Source organism: Vanessa tameamea, chromosome 9 (genome assembly GCF_037043105.1).
Source record: "Vanessa tameamea isolate UH-Manoa-2023 chromosome 9, ilVanTame1 primary haplotype, whole genome shotgun sequence".
NCBI classification, from domain to species: domain Eukaryota; kingdom Metazoa; phylum Arthropoda; class Insecta; order Lepidoptera; family Nymphalidae; genus Vanessa; species Vanessa tameamea.
The window spans coordinates 900,399-921,053 of NC_087317.1; the positions used below are offsets into that span (position 1 = coordinate 900,399).

Sequence of the window (20,655 nt, forward strand, 5' to 3'; positions counted from 1 at the left end):
ATAAAAAGTTTTTGTATGATCAAAATGTTCATTTTGAAAGGTTTGGGCGATTTGTTGATATAATTTTTTTTTTAATATTAATGAGGTCGTTTGAGATTGTATCTTAATTTCTCCCCATAAAGGAGGCCATTAAACGTAAAATATTAGTATCTATAGTACTTTTTTATCAACTGCGGGAAAAAATCTAGATAGCCGAAAAAATGTAAGAAACCGTGGTATGGCCATTTACATTTTTTGCGAGCTCAATTGGGTGGTAACATTTACTAATAAAGTATTCCACTTTCAACATCAATAAACTGTATGTGTGTGTAAATATATTTATACACCTATGATCGCTGCCTTTTCTAAGGTTTGATGTTTTAGCATTAAGTTTATTTTGTTGTACTTATTAATATTGCTTTTGTTTCGTGCGATAAATTATGAAATAAATATTAGCAGTAAACTAAATAGCGGATAGCCTAGCTTAGCTGTCTAAGTAACTAATGCATTGTACAGGATTATCTTCTATTTATTAAGCCTTTCGAGAACTTGGTAATGTCTTATCAGTTTATGAATGAATTGGTTATTTGTATACAAAATTTGTTTTGGGTACGATATTGAATAATCACAAAAAATATTCATATATTAATTTTACTTTGATAGTAATACGGCTGGGTAATCTCCAACTCTCCTCTTAAAACAAAGTGGCCTATGCCACTATGCGATATATACACACACATATATATATATATATATATATATATATATATATATATATACACTATGTGTATCCACTCAATGCGAGTGGATACACATGTGACAGAATTTCACCTGACGTATGGTTTCCTCACAAAATTTTCCTTGACCTTAAATTATGAACACAAACTTACAGGTGCTTGTCTGGTTTTGAGCACGGAATCTTTGGTTAGAATTTTAGTATGCTAACTGGGCCATTGATAATTGTAGTAGGGTAGTAGAGGTAGGGAATTATATTAGAAATAGGAATAAATGGAAACATAACCAATAATTCGGCTCGAGTCAGGGTTAAGAATTGGGAAATAAGGATTTATAATATTTCTCCAATTTTTTTATGGTGCTGATTACACAAAGTCGTAATATAGTATAAAAACAACATAATCTATACTATATAACAATATTATAAATTCTGTTTGTTGCTATTTCCCGGCTAAACTACTGAATGGAATTTGATGAAATTTGACATGAAGCAAGGTGACGGTACCTTTAAGAGCGAAACCGTAGGCGACAGCTAGTAGTCAACATATTAGAGTATAGATTTTAGAAAAACACAATTTTCTGTCTGTGGCAAGTATTTTGAAATCACTAGCAAAATGAAATCGATCAGATCTTTTACAATATACCCGTTGTTACATATAAGACTTCGCAAGAAGCTTGTCTCCCGAATAGAAGAAGTTTTACACAGGGTTTCCGGTGAAGTTTCCTTAAAGTGAACGACGGAACGATCCTGTCTGGAACTTTCCATCCGGATTAAGTTAATAACCGTCGCCCAGAGTAACATGTTATGAGATTTAACATAGTTTTATACTTGGCAGTTCTAAATTGGATAATTGGATTTATATTTGTTTAATATTTTAATATAGAATTATCTATGTCATAATATTTGTTAATTATAATTCAAAGAATTGTGATACACCAATTTAATACTGGAGTTGAAATTTTGACGTCAAACTTTGTTTTATAATGTTCATGTAAAAGAAAAGTTTGTGCATTGAATTGCCACAGTGAACTTTAATCAGTTCCTAAAATAATCTCATTAGTAAAGCCTATTTTTACTGTGTCTATAGAAAATATATCGGGAAAAAATGGATGGATCAAGTAATTTCTGGTTCTCGTGAGGATTCACTAATTATATGTAATTTGATCGTATTTTTTAGCTTAAGAAATAAATAAAATATAAATAACACTCATATTAATTTTATTTTTATTTTTTTTATTTTTATTTTTTTTATTTTTATTTTTTTTTTTATTTTATTTATTAGGGAAACATACAGCATATCGTATATTACAACTTAATATAATAATCATATTTTAACACTTATGCCAGTTAAGTTTCCACTACTGTTTTAACAGGGAAGTGGACTAATTTTGATGTTACATAAAATATAACTATTTATGACAAAGTAAAATTTTAACGTAATATGGTTATGGTTAATTACTAATAAGTATTTTTCACAAGATTATGAAATTTACTTAAACTATTTTTAAACAGATCAATGTGGTTGTATTTTCTATTATGACTATTACAAGATCTTAGAATAAAAGAATTTTTGAAATAATTAGTTTTACAAATAGGTATTGAAAAAGTATCCTGAGAGCGAGCGTTAAAACGAGGACATTTAAATAAAATCTTACTGAGCAGATATGGAGAATCAATTAAATTATTTAATATTTTGTAAAGAAACATTTGGTCTCTTTGATTACTATTAAAATTATTAATTACTAGATAAAATAGCAAAAATTCATAATAAGAGATAATGTCATTAAGAAACAGTAATTTAAAATAAACTAACAGTATATGGTGTCAATTTCGCGTAGTAAACAAAGGTATTTAAAATGATCAAATAATTACAGCACTCTATCTTATTTCAATTACCTCGATGTAAGCAGGACACCCGACACCCTTCATCCATCACGAGAACACGATGTCATGATGTGATGTCGTGTCAGCGAAACTTTTGAACTGTTATTGATTGCTCCATAAAGGAACGTGTTGAGAAACCGTTCGATATAAATTATATTTATTTAGAAAAGAAATCTTTCTTAATGTATGTTTAATAAATAATGATCGAACGAATAAGATAGGCTTTACGCCAGCTCTTTATGGGCCAACTACACCTATCAGGCCTACATAGCTTTCGCATGTTTACGACATCCCTGAAAGATTCTGGTGAGGCTCGATTCTACTGCGCGACAGGCATGTTTGACGATGTACAGTCGGATGCGAGAAAAATCAGCTTCTGGAGGTTGGAGTCCATAATGCTAGAGACACACCCCGCTCCAAACTAAGAAGTGACGACTAGTTTATTATTTAAATTAATGTTTTTTTATAATGCTACACTATATTTTAGTATACTGTAAGATATTTTTAAGTAAAGTGATATGGACTCATATTACGTTTCAAATAAGTGTTTTTATTATATATATTATTGTCTTGACAGCGACTGGCTAGGTACGACCGATCATCAGTTATTCCATTACGAAACAGCAATGATTTCTATTGTTATTTTCCGCGTCTATGTGTGAATGGTTAATATTTCTCGAGTTAATATGTCTATGAGTGGAGGTCATTACTTACATACGGTAGCCGTATCGGAATCCTGACTTCCAACTTTACTGCTATAATATTATATTTACTATTTCTTGTCTTATTTGTTGCGAGTGAAATAAAAAAAGAACACAACATAGCGCATGTTAAATGAAAATGTCGTACGAAATATTGGAGTATATATATATATATATATTATGAATAAAGAACCAAATAAAAATATTCTTTATTCAAGTCGACTAACAAAATAACTTTTGAATCGTCGTATTAAAGTATAGAATCAAATGTAATGCTTCGACCGTTCGGTAAGTAAATTCTACCGAGAAGAATCGGCAATAAATTCAGTAGTTACTCTTTTCCACCATTTTAATATGACAATCACTATATATACAACAAGATTATATAGATGATAAAAAAGCGTGGAGTTAATGCTTGTTGACTTCCAGGCAGGCGACATAACATGCATATATATAAATTGTATTTAACTAACATGACTGTATTTTTAGATGTTGAAAAGAGTAACTACTGATTTTCTTGCCGGTTCTTCTCGGTAGAATCTACATTCCGAACCGGTGGTACTTTACTTAAAATAGTTGCTTGTAAAGTATATTTTGATTTGGATATATATATATATATATATATCAAAATAATATAATAATTTAATTGCACATTAATATATATTCTAGCTGGAAATCAGAAAATACTAAGTCCACCTTTATCATTAATATAATTTTGTATTGAGTGTTATGTTTTATTTTTCAACGTGTTACTGGTAAGAGATGAGATAAAATTTATTAATAGGTATGTCAAAAATAACCGTGGAATCTTTCTATAAAAACAAATGCTAGGAAGGATGTATTTACTTTGCGAAGTAGGACACTACGTGTTATAAATGTACCTTTACTTTTCCTCGCGTACATATAAACAATATTATTGTAAACATATTATAATATAATAAGATTTTTATTCAATTGTTTTATATTTATGACGTCATAAAATTTTAATGATCTACGTTCGTGAGTGATGGTTCCCACGGGCGCTGGGCTAAATATTTGCCAACAAATATATCCGATACGATTCAATTTCGTTGAATTTCATTGCAAATCAAGTCCAATTTGTGTATCTGTAAATCCGTGGCATTTTTTTTCACGATGAATTTGTCGCGACGTATTCATACTCTTTTAATTTTTTATATTCACTTCGAATGTAATCTCGTTTTTTATAGGACTTTCTCTAATTTTCGCTTCTGATGTGTTTTGATACAAACATATTTGTTACCAAAAAGTAAGACAAACTGAATTATAAAGTAAGAGCAACAATAATACAACAAATATTTATTATTATATACATAATTATATATTGACGACCTTCGTGGTTGAGTAGTGTGTACACCGGTTTTCATGGGTACGCCACTCCGAGGTCCCGGGTTTGATTCCCGGCAGAGTCGATGTAGGAAAAGTTCACTAGTTGTTGACTTGGGTCTGGGTGTTTTTGGTACCGTCGTTAATTCTGATTTTCCATAACACAAGTGCTTTAGCTACTTAAATTGGGATCAGAGTAATGTATGTGATGTTGTACAATATTTATTTATTAATATTTATTAATATTAGTAACAATAAATTGATCATAACGATGACAAAATATACAATATAAGGAAGTGGGCGCATGATAATGTCCGTAAAGTCACCCCGCGATAGTCATCATGGGTATTTTAACGTTTGTAACGTTTACATATTAAAAACATGATTGAAAAAATTGACATAAATATACGTTTAAAAAAAAATAAGATTGAATACAGATTATTCGATACGAAAGTAATTTTGAAAACCTTGGACTCGTTTATCGTTAACTAAAACTCGTTAGGAAGCGTGCTTGTTACCAGCAATACAGTCAATCAAATAATAATATGTCATGCTGTAAATAATAACTATGACACGTATGAGTAATTCTAGTTAATATTCAATAAACTAAAAGCTTCGCAATAACAATATGATTAAATGTTAGGAAAGTTTAATTGTGGTTTTTAGTTAAATAAACAAACGAACATAAAATTGTATATGAAATGAATGCAATCAGTCTCAACGGTCTGCAGATCACATCTCGGCTATTGTAACAGATAAAAAAAATCCGTTTTGGAGATTTAATTTTATTCCATAAATTCCGTTATTAAAATAACAACAATTTAATTTTTTTATCCTGCATTATGAGTACACCACATATTTACAAATTTATTTTTGAAAAGAGCTTGATACTAACTCGCCATTTCTAAAACGCAATCCAAATTGAATTTCTTATAGTGCACATAAAAACATTAATTAAAATTAAGTAGGTATATATATTAATATTATGCACTCATAAATATTTAAACAGCATCTTTTGGAGTTTATTTTACAATAAAAATATTTGAAGCCATATCAAGTATTGAGATTTGATTTTTAACACAGGCTTAGAATATTAAAAGCTGAAGAAAGTATTTTGATTATTTAATATTTACAGGGTAATTCCACAATATTTTTTCTTGAACATTAAAGGACCGATTATAAAATTGTTTTTATATGCAGATACCGTGAGCAAAAGGCTCTGCGGTGTTCTTAATAAGGATGGCCCCGCAAATATATCCTTCAAATAAGGAGCGCTATCAATTGGCGATTGTACTTTATAAAACGTCAGTACATTACCAGGATATAAAGTAGATATAAAATGTTATTGCTAAACAAAATCTATTACTTTGTTGTAAATCACATACGAAGCGAGACAGTTGAAAGTCAAGTCTACGAAACAGGTTATTTAAAACGTACATAATATGTCGTATAGCCAATAAACCTTCGGGTGCTTGGAATCGTTGATTTTATTACCAACCTTTGCCGTGTAAATGTTAGTGCAGCGGATTGAGATGAGATTTGAATATTTTTTCTTGTATTATTACTTTTTTTTACAATCTCAAAGGTCGATGTTATAAATATATTTGGAAGTACAGACTGTTAATTTATTGGAGATTCCAGAAAATGTATGCAAATGAATGGAGCTTTTTAATCGTTCACTAATGTTTGGTTTTAAAATTAATTTCAAATGTCACTAATATTGATTGCCCTGATTGTTTCGGATGCGGAATATATTCAATCCGTGGTGTTTTTAATGCATGCGTTGAGATCTCGCTGCAGTTGGTACCACAATCAGGATCGGACGGATATGCGCCGTCACTATTGTTTCCGTTGCAATCAATTAGTCGGAAACTGGAGTAGGATTTATACCGTACATTATCATCCGCTGTGACATTGATATGTTCGACCTCTCGTCTGATTGTGAAGATCGATTAGTTTGTATATATCGGTTAGATCGTATGTTTAAAGGATTTGGTTCTTAAACAATTGATTCTTAAACAATCGATATAATTCATTCGATTTCTCAATTGAATTCGATTAAAATTTTTGATAGTCAGTGTAAATATTGCCGAGATTATTCGCTTGCACGTGGTAAGCCGGTGAATGGACCACGTGGGGTGCGGGCGCGGTCGTTCGATACAACGGAGGCTGCGCTGTGAGCTGTAGCCCGGAACTTCCAGCCGACCAGATAATTTCGACCTCTCCTACCCTTCAGAATTCCACTTGTTTCACTATTAGAAGAAACATCTCGACAACAGACGGAGGTCGCGACTAGATGGACGACTCATCGTGTGTCAGTTACGCAAGATCCATCTTAGCTACTATAGTACTATGACCATGTTGCATAAAAATATTATTATTGCTTATATTCAACCTAATTCAGAGTAACGTGTGGCCTGCAATGTAATTTGAGTTGATGTCCTAATTTCAGTATAGAATAATTGTTCTTACATTAAATTAACCATTTTAATTTAAAAAATAATTTCTATAATGACTAAACATTATTCTAGTTAAATAATCTTGTTTTTGTTTAAGAAATGTCTGATTATATTAAAAAAGAAACTAGCAGGATTCATTTGTTTTTTTTTCTACTACGAACTCTTAAAAGGCAACCTATTTAATTTATAGTAGTAAAAATGTTTTAGGTGAATGTTAGCATGCAGCGAGTTCGTTTAATGTCTTCTTTAAAACGTAACCATTACAAACTTGAACTACTTTTGTATTCATTGTTTTTATAACTAATATAATGGGTATGTCGTCGGGTGTCCCGGTTGGCTCGCTCCATTTTCAGGTCGTGTCCAAATGGGCCAGAGTATACAGAGGCTTCGCGTGTCTAAATATCTTATTCGAAATCCATGGCATTATTATTAACCTCGTTTGGTGTTCTTGCATTTTAAATTTAGAATTTTTTTATATTGTTTTATTTTTTTTTTACTTTACATGGCAAAGTAATTAACTTTATTAGTTTTACAATTGTTGTAATTAGAACAGGATATATCGAAATTTTAGAAATTTAAAAATATTTTTTAATCAAATGATCGTAATCAAAATATTCTCTGTACAAGGAAGAATCGTCAAATTACAGCATTAAATTAAATGTAAAGCTACCGCTATATATATAATCAAATATTCAGTCATCCGATTAAATATTTGATTGGGGTAATTATGCCATTATAATTTATAATGGGAAAGAGCAATTTGATTTAGGTTAGGTAGTTTTTATACGTGTGAGTAAACCAGCACAACAGTCATCTTCAACTAATCGCAAAATTAAAGGATCACATATCTCGCGTATATTTATATGTATGAATGATTGCATAACTCAGTATTCTAATAAGCGTTATTCCTTGAGCGATAAGGTTGATAATTTAATAGATTCCTTTGAAAACTGGATGGGGATCTCGGTACGTGGGAGTTTCATGTTCGAGATAAGAGAGGCCGTTGAACCCACGACTTGGTTCTTTTCTTATGCTGATTTCCCTTTGATTGAATAAGTTTTATTGTAAAGGGAAGAATTTAAACAGCCTACTGAATGAGAGAAATTCAAAAATAGAATCGATATACATTTTATTATCTATATCAATTCAAATCTGATTTCGCTATGTAAAACATATTTATTTGTATTGTTCTTACATTATTAGAGAAAAGTAGTTAGTTTTTTTATGTATGAAATTATGCAATATAGTAATAATAAAATTAGATTAGCATACATATAATGGAATATTTTGGTTGATTGGATATCGATGGTCGGTACTGGTCCGATCCGCATGTGACGTGATCAAAAATATGAAACTTATGCAATCTAGATCAATTATTTTAAAGACGTCATAAATTTTTACGAGTTCGGTTAGTAGTTTGTTATACAGTTTTAGTCACATATGAACAGTTGCCGAAATTTACCGTTTTGGACGATGGAATTTGTAACTTGTTTCGGTGTCTCGAACTAATTATATTTCCAGACAGTTAATATACTTTATGGTGAATATTAATAATTTGTAGATATACAGATAAGGGAGAATTAACTTATTAGCCCATGTCTGCCTCGGAGCTTAAGCTTGCTTCATAGCAAATTCCAGCAAATTCGGTTCCGTGGTTTGGCCGTGAAAGAGCATGTGACAGACAGACAGAGTTACTTTCGCATTTATAATATTAATATAGATTTCTACAGAATTAAAAATAAGCTTTATGAGTAATAAATCGGATCTCACCGTTTACAGTTTTAAAGAACACATATGTTTTAAATGTCATAGGAAAAAATATACAAATTCCAATTGTAGACTCAATTCACTTGATATTCATATGAAACTCGTGTCGAATAAGTTCAGCTCCCAATACGGTTATAGCATCGCTGATCCCTAAATATAAAAAAGTAACCTTTCGAAACTACAAAACAGTTATCGACATAGGGCGAGCAAAAACTTATCACCTCCAAACCAATATTCAGTTTTATCCACACGATTGTAAAAAACCGTCATTTAAATTTGAACCTTTTGATTATACAAATAGGGTTTATTTAGTCAACGATATATATAATGTATACCTCTGGCTTGAACTCTGACTCCAATCGCAACCTTTTTAATCTTTCACGAATTGTTTACATTTAAAATTCGACCTTATACATGTGTAACTTTGATTTATTTTTGAGTGCTTTAATAGTCTTTGTTGTAGTTTTGCTAGATCGGTAAATGTGCGCAGAAGCTCACGTGTTCTTTTATGCCTTTTGTCGCAGCTTTGAACGAGGGTTCCTCCAAGCCTTCAAACGGTCGACCTTCCGTTTATAATGTGTTTTATATAAGTAAGATTTCTAAAAAAACGTTTGAGTAGGATGATCATGAAAATAACCTTTTTTCACATAGGCTTTAGCAGGCATATTTGATTCTTAAGTTTTATGAAATACGACTTAGAGTTACCAGCGGTTTGAAATATTCTTTAGTTTCTACTCTTAAGATATTCGTCGTATATTTAGTAATTTATATATTTAGCACAGAATATATTAAAAAATAAATAAAAATGAAAACTTTTTTGTTTTTTTTTTAACACTAATTTAAAAGTAATTAAAAAAAAAGATAAGGGCATTTTAATAATTCTATAAACCAATACTGACCCTAAAGATATATTATATTGGCGGAACCGGAAACATGGAGCTCAAAGTTTATCTCTACTTCCCGTTATAAATACATTGCATAAATATATAAATATGTGTTTTGGTGCTATTCTTAGCGCAGATATTCTCTATACACCGTTTGGGTAAACATATTGCAACCAAAACTAAATAGGTACGATTAAGTTTATTTACTTTACTTGTATGTAACTTATTAAGAAATTTAATATAATATATAAATGTTAATTCGTGGTAGGTACACTAATCCTAGGATCCAAGATAATATGTGTGTGATCTTGACAAACCGGAATACAAGAATACTAAGTATTACTGTTAGAATGTCGGTAGAATATCTAATTAGTGAGTCGTACCTACCCCGACGGGCTCGCACAAAGCCATACTATATCATATCGTGTTAAACTCATCGTTACGGCCAACGCGTATATAATTTAAAATTTATATTTATTTAAGTTAAGTTGATGATAAATTTTGTTTCAATGTTATTTAATTTCGTGATATGATTTTTACGTCTACCGTCTACGAACATTAATTATTATTTGAATTTTGTATAAATAGCGATGTACTTAAAATGAACCATTATAGTTATTGTTGAACTTGAGCCTCGAGGTGGTTACTCTGCCTGCTTAATAAATATTTTTTATAACAATACAACAATTCTTTCGCTATCCTGGACCACCTTCCGTTTCAATCGTCACTACAATTATTGAGGTCTAAAGAATCGCTATGGTGACGAAGTCAGGTCAGCGGAAGGCTAGCAAAAGCTCCTTAACGGCTGGTGCTATTAGAGAATTATTATGTACCTACTTTAGAACAACAGGATCTCGCGAGCCCACAATTCATTAATAACAAGCTATAGTCTTTAAAATGAAAATCTTCAAATTATCAGAAGTCTTACAAAATATCCAATAGTTTGGGTCATTGTATCAAGTTTGTTTTAATAGGATAACATATAAAACTCGCCAGCTTAGTCTCCGAGTAATCTGATTACAAAGTACAGCGTTTACTTATTTACGCGAACATTTAACCTTTGCTTGAGTGCTTCGACGTTCATCCAAATGGTCAGTGTGAATGTGATTCTACTAATTATCGAAAAGAGCAATAAATCTCGTCAAATCTAATATAGAAAGCTAATCTATGGACAAACGGAGAAGGTAGGGTACTGTTGTGGTCTCTGCTTATTTATGTATAGATATGTGATATTGATGTTGGTATATATCTGTTTGATAAACAGACTCCGATGCCATTTGATCGATCACCATAAAAAATGACAAATATATAACGTATTATTTCATGATGTAGAGTAGTAGTGGGGTCTTCCTACCTGGCTGTGTACGGGTATCCGGGTTACTCTTCTACACCGGGACATATAGTCACAGGTAGCAAAGGCTACCAGGTCAATCCGTGTAGATCTGGAAGGTCAAGGCCTCATAACCCTAGGGGGATGAAATTCCGTTGTGGTCATGCCCGATGCGGTTAGTGTTCTATCGTACTTCCAAATCTTCTTCGTCGTCGTCGTCGTCGATGCCCACTTCTGAGAAATTGGTCGGCGCAACAGGAGCTCACGAGGTAGACGATGTTTCATGAAGGTTTTGATACGATCCATTAATTGTTGTAACTCGCTGCTAGATAGCTCAGCGGTACATAAACTTCAATAACGACCATCCAATTAACGTCTGCCGATTGGTGCTACAATATATACATATGTCGACACAGGTTGATGTTTTGGCGAATTACATGGTGCAACGCGTGTAGTCGAAATGTAGCACTACGCGTAATGAAACTTTGCACTGAATACGTAAATGTCAGCTCGTTTTTAGTTTTAAATATAGGGGTCAATGACCGAGGCCTCAAAAAATTCTTTTGCTAAATTCTTTTAATATTTATATTATGTGAAGTCACGTAATGTCTATTCATCCGTAATAATATGGAAGTTTCCGTCCTTTAGTACATACTTTAGTGTATAGAAATAAACATAAACTTACGTTTATAATAACGTTACATAAATTTACAGCATGACCTATATATTTTTAGGAGGTTTTTTAAACAATGCTGTGTCTTCTTTCAAAATCTGTTACAATTTTGTCAAAAAAATTGTAACAAAAAATTTTAAAAATTTTATTAATTTTAATAGTTTCATTAAACAAAGCTAATCTTTTCTCTTGAAATAGTTTTCATTGTGTAGACTTGATTGCGGATTGAGAACCGCTGGTCTAAGATTACGGCCATTATTTGAAAATTTACTTCGAAGTAAATATAAGGTACAGCGAGGTACCTACTGATGTTTTTAATAGATTATTATCAGTATAATCTCGGGATACTTCAAATTTATATTTCAATATTAGTAATAAGATATGTCTGTACGATGAAACTTGATTCAGCTTCTGATTTCAAATGCAACGACTGCTTTGTGTAGGAATGGAAATGACTCGAAACAAAACCACGGACAACTTAGTAGACGTGAAACTATATCAATAAATAAACAAAAAATACTAACTCAAATGTTGGGGATTTACCCATTTATGTACACAATAGCAACTGACGTTGCGAAATTGATAATAAGTTTATTGTTCTTTGTAAGCATTTTATTATAAATAATACTTCACTTAAGTGCGTGTTATATGTTTACGCAATATTAATTATTTGAATATGTAATCTCGACTCCAAGACAACGTCAATTTATTATGATATAAGCATGCGTATGAGATGGCAAAAGTGCATAGATAACGGTGTATACATTGATAATTTAAATGTATTTTACAAAAAAAAAAAATTGACTATATTCCTCCCGTACAAAACGGCAATTTCATATGTAAAGACCTCATATATACCCATATACTTCAGGTGGCCGCGCATTGACACTGTAGATAATCGTTACTATTTTTTTCTTGCAAAGATAGTGTCTATAAACAGAAATAAACTTCCTAAAAAGATGCGGAAACAAAAACTAATAATAGACCAAACACATTACACGGCACACTGCCTGTGCCAAAGCTCGGTCTGTCTCGTGGAAAATGATCACAATACTGGTTAATCTCCCGGAGCCGCAGTAGAGATATTAGTCGATAGATATTAAGTTATATATTAATATTTTGTAAATGGTCGCTTGAAATAATATTCAACGAGTGGTTAATTCGTCTTTTACGGTTCAAAGCAACATAAATCCCGTGAAAATGTAGGCTTTGAAATTGTCGAAATTTGGTACGATCCATTAATAATAATGTCTATTGTTTAAATTGCTTTCGGAATAAGCGAATAACAGCTGTTTCTGATGAGTTATTCACTCTATTCATAGTAGTTTAAAATGTACTCGCTTCCAATATAAATAGTTTTCGTTTTATTTAAAGAATGTTACATAATATATATTCTAGTACTACCAAACATTCTATGTATGTTAAATGTTATGAAGTGTTAAATATAAAATGATGAAACTGTACGCTAATTCGTGTTATAACCTCGAAATATACGGATATATAGCTGAAATGATGAGATGAAATGGCTTAGATGGATGGAATATGTAAATATTAAACCGCTATAGTGATTTAAACACAGATCGTGTATGTGTTTGATGTGTTACCATGTTTGCTAACAAAGAGTAGCGTGGTCAAAAAAGTTGTAATGCTTCTCCTTAACAGGAGCCTTCTCATTTAGGTAGTTACTATACGTATAGAAATATTTACTATATTATATGTGTTATGACTGTACAAAATAGAAATAGCTGACACAATAAGCATACACAAGGCAGGAAAAGGGTTTAAGCTGTTAATGTTAAAAATCTTAATAATTGTAAATGTGATGCGCTTTTGTTTTTTATTTTATTTTACGTGAAGTCCATACAAGTATGAGAGAACTTTAATTAACATAGGTCTATAACTACTACAATATTGAGTTACTTGCCGATCCTTTTCGATAGAATCTTCATTCCGAACTGCTGGTAACTTTTTATTCAATATCACGTTTAAAGTTACGATTCAACGGTGCTTTTAAGAACCTACTTGAATTTGGTTTTGTTTTTGATAGTAAGTGCACATGTTACGACTTGGTGTTTTAATGAGAATATAGTAATTAACTGAACATATGATTGTGATTGACATTGGCGTAACCGACCGCATATACCGCGAATGCAGTTCAGAAATCGATACCACATCGATATTTATGCAGCGTTTTAAAAATGTATATGACCTCATTTTGTCTGCATAGAATTCAATTTTACATCTCGATTTAAAAAAAATAAAATAGCGGCGTCAAAAGTTTGTGATGTAGCTAGTATGTTTCAATTAAAAAGCTTGGTAGTATCCTAAATAAAGTATCAATTAAACTGAGATGGTATCTTAGAGGTATACTGAACCCAACGCAGATACAATTTATTAAGATGAAAATGATAAGATATAAGTATATTTTGTAGCACTCGGCAATAATGTAGCTTTGTACCAGTGAAAAGTGTTCACCACTGCCCATAACATTGGCGCGGTAAGGAATTTTAACCATTCCTTACATCGTCAATGCGACAGCAACTTTGGAACCAATTTATGTCCCTTATGTCTGTAATTACATTGGCTTACTCACCTTTCAAACCGAAGTACACGAATACTTTCCTGCTTGCGGTGGAATATGTGATGAGTAGCTGGTACCCAGACGGTCCTGCCCAAAGCCCAACCACCAACTCATTTGTTAATAAGGTGTATTTTTTTATTTATAAGGCATATGAATTTCGTTTGAATATATTACATTAGATCATGTTGTCATAATTGTTTGGAATATAAAAATAAATATTAATTTTACAATTTACCTCAAGGGCATCTATGACAACATTCAGTGTATCTACTAATACCAACCAACCAATATTAACTTTTAGTACAATAAATCGTAATGATCAATGGTCATGCGTCATTTGCAACTCATGTAAATGGGTCAAATGGGGAGGGGGAGATGCATTGTTACATTAGAATAAGGCAAATGGCCTTTGAAAGGCGTGAGAAATCGTACGTCACGAATGCTCTATGATATATTGTAACTTTGTATGGCTAACTGTGTATGTATTATGATACGCATATTCGTGTGAGATCTGTTTATAAAAGCCCGTGCCCGACTCATGTATAATAAATATTTATTGGACAACATCACATACTTTACTCTGATCCCAATGTAAGTAGCTAATGCACTTGTGTTATGGAAAATCAGAAGTAACGACGGTACCACAAACATCCAGACCCAAGACAACATAGAAAACTAATTAACTTTTTCTACATCGACTCGGCCGGGAATCGAACCCGGGACCTCAGTGGCGTACCAATGAAAACCGGTGCACACACTACTCGATCATGGAGGTCGTCTCAAAAAGCAGGTTCCGAACTATCCGTTGTCCTCGAGGCAAAGATTTTCGAGTATTTATAACTCGGCGATGTAAGAAATGGTTAACTAAATCTTGACCATTTAACATCAGGTGATCCATTTGCCTGAACTTAGAAATTTAATATAAAAAAAGAAATAGAACAAATTGATGATACAGCGAATTCATTGAAATATATATTTGTTTTAATTGAAAGCAACTCTTATAATGAATTGCGAATTCAGTGGTCCGCGACATCCAAAAGGTTGGTGACCGCTGCTGTATCTGAATCCGTGATTTCTATGCACTTTAAATACGTAGTAACAGTTAAACGATGAGAACGTAACAGCACAAGGACGAAAGACATAGTCTTAAATTACTTGAATATTCATGAAAACTTGATTATTATAATATAGTAGAGCAGCGAGCGCGTCTCTAGAAGCCGGATTATTTACATAAATGTACAGCGATGATTTTCTCTGACAAACAAATTTCACACTTTGTGCTCGATCCAATAAAATGAGACCAAATGATATGCATTGTTTACTCGTGGATCGTTTATATTTATTTTATTATATTGTGCTCAATGTCATTTGTCGTGTGTTACTTGTCAGCAATTCACTTTCGAGCTTTACTTCGAGTTCATTCGTATAGAATAACTCTACTGATCATTTTACTAAAGTAATGTTATTACTATTAGGTGTTATCATAATTTTACCTCACTTTAAATTAACCCGTATTGGGGCAGTTGGAGTTAGATCCAAAAATCTCCTCAAAGAGAGAAGAGGTCTTAGCCCAGTAGGACATTCACACGCTGTTTCTGTTCATAATATTTCCTATTCGGATTTAACTAGTGTTATTTACCGAGGTATGCGCAATATGTTTCGACAGACAAGATTATGTTTGTCACCATAATGGAGTCAGTGACGTAATTTCTAAGTAGTATTCTCAAAACGTCGCGTATTACTCTATAAATATATATATTTTTTATTTTATTTTTTTATGATATCGGTAGGCGGACGAGCAAATAGGCCACCTGATGTTAAGTGGTCACCACCGCCCATAGACAATGGCGTTGTAAGAAATATTAACCATTCCTTATATCACCAATGCGCTACCAACCTTGGGAACTAAGATGTTATATTAATGGTGCCTGTAATTACACTGGCTCACTGACCCTTCAAACCGGAACACAACAATACTGAGTACTGCTGTTTGGCGGTAGAATATCTGATGAGTGAGTGGTACCTACCCAGATGGGCTTGCACAAAGCCCTACCACCAAATGCAGCAGATAATGTGAGAGATATTTCTACCCTCTACCGTTTCTTATTGCCTCCATTGATGATCGTAGAGCTACGTATTTCTCGCCCCGATGACTTGCGATTCAAAGGGGAAATACTGCTAGCATCCTTCCAATAATCGACTCGGTTTTGATTTGTGCAGTAACTATTTGTTATTTTGATTTGTGAGTATTTAGTGAAATATAATAATGGTTAATGCTGAACGTAAGAACTCAACAAATTTTCAACATCTTGAATTGTGTTATTAATATATTTTTTCTCTTTCAGATAACTACGATGTTCGTCGTTGATTTTGTGGTATGTATTCTTTATAGTAATAAATTTATAATAAGTTGGAAAAATTTAACAGTTAACAAAGACGGAATACATTAAACAGTTAGTCTACCGATAAACAGCTTTAATTTAATGTGTTTGGATTTCAAGTAAGTGGAAGGCATAATTATTCCCGTGGTTGGCGGCGCATTGGCGGTATAAGATGTGATGTGATACTTACAGAGTCTTTGGACTAATGCTACAACTAATCAAAAACGTTACTACGCCATCCTAAATAACATGGCACATAATATTTTACATATAAACATAATAATCAGCCTGTAAATTTCCCACTGCTGGGCTAAGGCCTCCTCTCCCGTTGAGGAGAAGGTATGGAGCATATTCCACCACGCTGCTCCAATGCGGGTTGGTGGAATACACATGTGGCAGAATTTCATTGAAATTAGACACATGCAGGTTTCCTCACGATGTTTTCCTTCACCGCCGAGCACGAGATGAATTATAAACACAAATTAAGCACATGAAAATTCAGTGGTGCCTGCCTGGGTTTGAACCCGAAATCATCGGTTAAGATGCACGCGTTCTAACCACTGGGCCATCTCGACTCTTCATAATATTTTAGTTTCCAAAATTGGTGGCACAACAGCGATGTAAGTAATGGTTAATATTTCTTAAAGCGCCAATGTGTATGGGCTTTGGTGATCATTTAGCACCAGTTTGCCCATTCGTACGGACAAATGGGCCACAATGGGAAGGGTTTCATTAAATATATCCACTCCATGTTAACTGGATAAAACTCCCTCCAGTGGCAAAGGATGCATCAGCGATAATGTGACGGTAGCACTATGTCAAACAAATCCCCGATTGTGCAAACGTAATAATAGGCTAAGCCAATGTGTGAAGTAGGCATTAAATTCGTATATATGAAAAGTAAGCTGTTATTGTCGAACAATTGAACGACGCACCGCCTCGTATAATAAAATAATACTTAAACATATTTCGTTTTTGAGTAATGTTAATTATTTTTTAATTTATAGCATTACCTATAAATCTTGTTAAGAGGGTGATTATATTCTTCACATACGATCATTTTATACATAAGCGACGTTAGTCAAGATTAAAGTGAGCCAGTATATTTAGGTAAATCTCGCATTCGTTCAAACATCGCTAAACGAATAGGCAAGTATCATATAATTAATAAAGCAAAGACGCCGCCACGCGTGTAATCGCTATGAATGGGCTTAGCTTACTCGGCCGCTATTCGAGTCGGCGAGATAAGACCAATAACCCACATGCGTGGATATTATCGCGTATCAACGCATTCATAGAGTTAATTATTACTGGTATCGCATGTTGTCGTAATTCGCCTAAATATTATTTCATCACAACGCCTCTAGCCGATGGCACTAGCCTTTGGTATTGGAAATTATTTTATTAGTAGTTGTTTTGTTAAATATAAATATATATATACGTTACTTTTATTACTTTTAACAATTTAAAAGGTATTGAGTCAAATATAAGTAAAATTAAATATATTAAAAGTTGGTCGATTTCGTTCAAATGAAATTGGTTGATTTCGACCACACTCGAGATAGTATTGATATATTGTGTACAAGTTTTCCCCTGCGTTTTCGGAGGCTTATTAGATGCCGCGGTCGTAGGTTTTAGACGTCAAAAAGTGGCCTTTGTCCTTTCTTGAGTTTCATAAATGTTGCTTCATTGTTTTAGTCGTGAAAGTGTAGCAGACTGACGGCCAGAGTTACTTTAGTATTTTTAGTAATCAGTGTGCTAAGATGTCAAACAGTCATGTATTATCGGATACATTAAATATTTGTAAAGAATCATTCTGAGACATTTTGTGAGTCACCAGATTTAATTTGTATTTTTCAGAATTATATCAGTGTTGCTCGTGTCGCTTATCTAAATATATTGTTTTTAAGAAATGCTTATCTAAAGAAATTACGATTATATCAAGTTCGGAATAACCGGCAGTTTTTACTTTGAGTAAAGGAAGTTGAATTATAATTTGAACGTTAACATTTTGAATGACTTCGTTCTATCGGCATTTTATTTTGTCTAGTAGATGGAGCACGTGAATACTGGGTTTGAATATTATTATTATACAAATACGGACTTGGTGAGAATGGGTGAAACGGCCTACACGTATTGGGTGGAATTCTATGACATTTATATCTACCAATAAGAACTCGAGCCGCATTGTGGAATATTTTCCAAATCTTATCCAAACGAGGTCTTTGTCTAACACTTACAAGCTCTCATTTTATATAATAGTACTATTATGTTTTAAATCTATATTTTGATAAGACCGTATAATAAATAAGTTTTGAAATAACTGAATGAGAAGATTGTTGCAGTTATTAAAATGAGTTCGTTGAACTGAGATCTGAAAGCAGTTTACGACTCTTGTTTAAGACAGTCACAAGTCTGTTTGGTAATTGATAAGATCAATGTATTTTTTGTATTGGAACCCATTGACGTGGACTATAATAATAATAATCTTATAGGAAATTATCTTGAAAGATTGAATAGTTCTCTCTCTTGCGCGTTTCTTATCACAGTTATTCTTATACTTAAAAATATAAGTTATGTCAAGGGCGCACGTTATTGCATTGGTTCACTTACCCCTTATGCCGAAACAAAGCAATATTTTGGCAACAGATGGGCTTGCATAAAGCCGTACTACCAAGTACCTATCCTATTTTTATATTTATAAATCCTAACTGTGTTTATGTAATTGAACTCCTTCTGAAAGGTTGGACTGATTTCAATGATTTTTTTTTGTGAGTATTTGAAACATGCGATCGGGATTTGTAAATAAAATTCTTATTTCATCTTGACTGAGTCGTAACGGGCTGCTAGTTATTTTATAAAAATACAAATATTAAACATTTAAGGAAAGAAATTAAAGAAATGGGAAGAGAACCAAATAGCTTTATGCGCAGAAAGACAATACAGCGCAAACAAATGAAACAAAGTAATAGATGGTACAAAAGGCGGCCTTATCGTTGAAGAGCTCTTCGAGGCAATTTTGAGGCAGAGCGAATGCTCTGTTCACGTTATGTATTAGTAAACATAATAAGCTTGAAAGTAAATTTTATATTAAATATGTCGTTATAACCATATCCCCGATATTTAATTATGTAATTTTACATTACATTGTATATAAATAGAAGTGAGTTCTGTTTCGTGTGTATTATTTTTCTTAAGGTTTGTCTGAGTTTTCATAATCAATTACTCATTTCCAAATATGTCGTAAATGTGACTACATGACAAAATCCTATTCTCGTCTTAACCAAATTGTAAGCTTGTTGTACCGAAGAGAATCGTGGAGATACGAGGAGTGGACGTACCTCGAGAATAGGTATCGGAATTTCTAGCGACACGTGCCGGTCTCTGCATGATATCCTCATCTTATCTTTTCTTTCACAGCCGGGCAATATTTAACCATGTGAAAAATAAATCGCGCCTTTATGTCCGCAGTCCGCACCTAACGTTAAGGTCAAAGTATCCAGTATCCACTGTATCAGAAAATAATTCCTTTCTACAATTTCAGAATGTCAGTTTGATCCAAAATCACAATAATAACTGCAGCAATAGTAGCATCAATAAATTGCTATAATTGGCGTTAGATAGTTACCAATCGAAATGTTCAGAGTTATAGATCGTCACAATGGTCTATTTAATTTTATTGTAACCGGGATCGAGAATAATTGTCGCTCGGGGCAGATAGGCTCTTTGGCAGTTTCTCCTCTATCAGTAATTCTCGTTTGGTAATGATTATAAGCGGTTGGCCACAGACTACGTCCTATAAATGCAATAGGAACATTTCGTCGTGATTTTTATCTGTGATTACTTGTCCAATTTTGAACACAAAATTCCTGTTTAATGTCACGTATTGTATTTGCTGGCCATCTCGACATTTTATGAGGAATAGTTTATTATTGT

The 20,655-nt window shown here is 32.7% G+C and overlaps 1 protein-coding gene across 2 annotated transcripts in view; it reads left to right on the top strand.

Moving 5' to 3' along the window:
- The window catches only part of LOC113402847 (protein tweety-like), a 77,729-nt gene that overhangs the window by 21,854 nt on the left and 35,220 nt on the right, over positions 1-20,655 (top strand). For both annotated transcript variants that reach the window (XM_026643177.2, XM_026643178.2), the window contains exon 2: positions 16,684-16,713. The gene's annotated coding sequence lies outside the window, so the exon portion shown is untranslated. The remainder of the gene's footprint in view (positions 1-16,683; positions 16,714-20,655) is intronic.